Source organism: Battus philenor, unplaced genomic scaffold, assembly GCF_028537555.1.
Source record: "Battus philenor isolate CCGP_79_NKW_IND1 unplaced genomic scaffold, ilBatPhil1.0.hap1 SCAF_19, whole genome shotgun sequence".
NCBI classification, from domain to species: domain Eukaryota; kingdom Metazoa; phylum Arthropoda; class Insecta; order Lepidoptera; family Papilionidae; genus Battus; species Battus philenor.
The window spans coordinates 6,103,040-6,107,649 of record NW_027181681.1 but is presented as its reverse complement, the minus strand read 5'-3'; positions in this window follow the sequence as shown (position 1 = coordinate 6,107,649).

Here is a 4,610-nt window from a genome sequence, read left to right as displayed (position 1 = left end):
ACCCAATAATTGCCACGATGGCGAATGTTGCGCTGCACGCATCCCGCGACTTCCTGTGATCTCAACTATGTCCTATCAGTCCACTTAGTGGAGGGCGTCTACCGGCTCGTGGTCGCTACTCGAAAGTCTTTCGGCCCCAACTGACATTGGTTGCACTAGCGATGTGCCCCGCCCACTCTCATACCAGACGAGCAATTCTACGAGCTACGCTTGTAATCTTGATACTCCTGTGGATCTCATCATTTCTGATTCGATTTTCGACATTGCTTTTTGGATGACCTTGAGCCTTCTTATGAGGCCCGTGGTAAGCGACCGCGTCCCGGACCCGTAAATCATGATTGGCAACACACAATGGTCAAAGTTGTCTTCAGACATTTCGGTATTTTTATATTAGTGCGTTGATTAATATTATTAATTATCAATAATATTCACCCGTATAATCTAGCAGGTAGTCAAATTTTAATCTCGGTAATTGACATGATTCAGGTAAAAAATAGTGGTTAAGCAATCTGTCTACTTTCCAATATTGCAACAAAAATTAATTAAGCTATGTATCCAGATTTTTTAAACATTTGTCGTTTATAAGAATACAGTCCGTTATTTTTTATGATTACCGACGTGGATTTTTTGCACAGTTGAAATAAGATCGTAATGATAGTTCGGAGTTGCGGGAGTTTAGGGTGGGGGCCCTAAACTCCCACTAGCTTCGGCGACTCTGAAACGGACGATGGTTCGACGTGGTCTCGAACCATCGTGATAGCACCACGAGGGTTTCGGGGGTAGCGTGAACCATACACGCATACCCCGGAACGGGTTATCTAAAATAGCACGACGCGAGAGAAGACCGCGAGGCGATCCCTGATCGGGAAATACCACGGTCCCCCGTACAGCGCAGAGGGCGACACCGGGGGGCTTTAAGTGGGTAGGAATAGTAGTAATAGGCATTTTGAACGTCCGGAAGATTTCCCCCCCGAAACCAAAAAAAAAAAAGAATCGTAATGATACAGGCATGTTGAAAATTTAATACAAGAGGATACGTACATTAATGCAAAGTTTTTAAAGTGTTTAGAATTAAATCGTCTAGGAATTATAAGTAATCAACATTGATAATCAGAGCTAAACCCTGATTACTCTTCGTATAAGTAGAAGAATTGAAAGTTGAAAGCAACAAATAATTTTCTCAATAAATTTAAAAATAAAGAAAAGAAAATCCCAAAATAATACATTATAGATGTAAAAGCTTTTAAGAGTGAATGTATAGCTAATTTGCTGTTAATTAATGTGTGGTACACCCTATTCAAAAGTCAATGGTTTCAGAAATATGAAATAACTTTATTATAATGTATTAGGAAAAAGAAATTTCGTAATTTGGAATATTACACATTGAAATTAATTATTGTTTACTATATATGTCCCTGCAGAATTTGTACTGCTACGACTTCTTAGCCTCGACCATTGCAATAGAAAAAATGTATTAAATTTAAAAGTAAATTATAAAAAAAAACTCATTTCGCGGCGGTCTTTGTGTACAAAGAACGATTGGAAATATAAAAAATTTCCAATGCTTTATAAAGCTTTTTGCTGACGAGTGAGCTATACTTTCAACCCTTTAATGTTCGCCTATAATCAATCACTCTTTAAAACCCAAAGTAACTAATATACCTCTGTTGTATTTGTATTTCACTTACCCTGGTGAATGAACAAGTATACGACTTACAAATCTTATTAGTTTACGTTATTGTTTCGTTCTCGTTAATTTGAATTTATAGTATATACGCACCAATACCCACAATACGTCTTTTGAGTACGAAGTATAATAGCAAGACTGAAATATTCGATAAACTATTCAATTACATAATTATAACTTTTTCATTTCAATAACACGAAGGAAACAAAAAGGACAAAGTAGGTTAATAGAGACATATTCGTACATACATATATATGATAAGGATTAATAACTTAACAAAGGAATGGTACATCAGAATTATACTTAGCTACATTTACGTGAAGACCTGTTATATTATAGTATTTGCGAGTTTAAAACTCGCAAATACCTTAGAGACATGGTCGCTGAAATGTAATAACCACAGATGCTTGGATGCTTTCGAAATATGGTGCTGAAAGAGAATGCTGCGCATCCCCTGGAGAGCGAAGCGAATTGACGTCTCGATGCTCAAAGAATCCGAAAAGCCAACGAGACTTTTATTTATTTGCCTACAAAGAGTCTGTAACGTTCACGTAAAAATGCTGGCCACTACAACCACAAAATTTTTTTGTTTTAAATAATTTTTGTGAGTTCTAATTAAAATTCCGCTCAATTTAATTCGCACGTTGTCAGTGATACGGTCGCTGCCATTACCTAAGTGTCGAAATCGTAAATAGTCTTTGTGTAAAAGTAAATATGCATCTTCTCGATCACTCTTGGCTTTAATCTCTTCGCCGTTAAGAAGAAACGAATACGTGCTCAGGTACTAACCTCCACCCACTAGTCGCGTATATTAGTGACCTCGCCGTTCGGGAGGACCAGAGACTTGCTCGGATGGTAATTCAACTCAACCGATTATTCGCGTGTAAGTCTGAATATTTTGGTCACGTTGCTCGTAAAGACGAAAGACGAAAGAAATTTCGAGAAGCTTGTTGTTACAGACAAGATAGAAGGTAAAAAACCTCGTGGGGGGGGGGAGTGAGGTAGGTTCAGCCCAATGCGCAGTAGAAATCAAATCCGCATCATTTTAGACTGTAAAGTACATGAAGTTACACACGCTGCTAATAAAAGCAATCTACGACAACGTTTCGTTACGGAGAAAGTGAGAGAAAGAAGAATATATTTCGCAAGCGCTAAATTGTATATGAAATCGGCTATTATTTTGCAAGTAATCGGTATTTCACGGAATTTATAATGCTTAGCTATGAAATACCACGAAGAAATTGTACCTAGAAAAATTGACTGAGTAATGTTATTTTTCGCAAAAGCCCGCGGGCAAAAAGGAACGACGTTTCGTTATATTTTGTTTTTAAAAATTTTAACGTCATTAATAAAAGTAAAACAACTAGTTATCCTTAAATAAAATGTAAGTGAAAAGTAAATGTAAAAAGTAGATGAAAATGTAGAAAGTAATTTCATGGATAAAAATAATCCTGAACAATAAATTTTCAATCACAGCACGCATTATGACAATAGTCGAAAAGTTTGATAATTGCATTGTACATATTAATACTATATCTGGAAAACAAATACGGTTGCGATTAAAATATGTAAATATGACATTATTGTCGGCTGATTGAAAGCTAAAAGTTAGTGTGTGACAATGGTAATATTGATGAACATCATAACCACTGTTTTTATTGTCAGTAACTGAAAGATCATGGATTGAATTACTCATCAAACTTGCCTATTGTGGTGATGAAATTGTTGGAGATTAACATTGCGAACAAAAAGTTATTAAACTGGCTCTACCTCGGAACTTAATTCTAAAGATGTGTGTGCAACATTCACCAATAAACCAGAACTCATCATCTTCTTCGCGAAGAGGTTAGAGTAATCGGGATGATTAATAATCAACTAAGAGCAGCAAAAACTTGATTGAATTCCTTTTTTAATTTTAAGAACTGATGGCCGCTGGGATCTTAAGGTGGATTTAAAACCAGGGCCAGCCTTTTTAATGTCGTCGTAAGTTGCTGGATGTAGGCCAGTTCCAATAGCTCCTATTAGAAATCTATGGGGGGCTCCCCCATAGATTATGTGTGGTCGTCCTAGAGGGGGCGTCTTTCGGCTGAAATTATGATGATAATGGAAAAAGCCCTTAAGCCGTAAATGACAAGTAATTATCGTGTAGACCAATACATATATACATATGTAGGCTACAAAAGTAATTGCAGAAATTTCATTCTGATTTTCAATTAGTTGTTAAGAAGAAAGTTATTTTAATACTGATTTTTTTTTAAAAAATTATGTTTAAAAATATATCAATTTTACATATTCCTTAATTTATTTATTTTTTTTAAACAAAAGCTCAAAACACCCTTCTCTATATACTTTTACACCACGCTTCAAGATGGCACACTGTTAATTAAATATAGTAAAAGTTTATTACTTTCTTAAAAGAAATTTTTACAATGTTTAACGAAAGTAAAATTTTCATGTTCAGAAGTAACTAAAACTCTTTTTCTTAGTTTAATTTCAAACAGAAGGTTTTGTAGAAAAAATATATATTAAATAGATACTGTATTAACACATCTTTGACGTTTTTCTTAAATATATAACTTTTTCGAACATAAATGTATTCAAAAGGCGGAGTGCTGAGTAATATACAAATATTAGTTATACTGACAATAGGATCCAATACGATATATCTACTCATAATTAATCTATATTTCAACGTAACTATGGGGAGTAAGTTGTAACGGATAGTGGAAAGTGAACGTCAATTTTATTCTTAACAATTAGACACTTCAGTCTAATCTATTTCATATTAAAATCTAAATAAAAATTACTTAACTTGATTTATTAATAATCATATTTGGTTAATTGTCGCTGAATTATATTTACTATCATTTCTATCTACCACTGTCATCCTTAAGAATTGTGATGAAATTTTTTATTCTTGTTA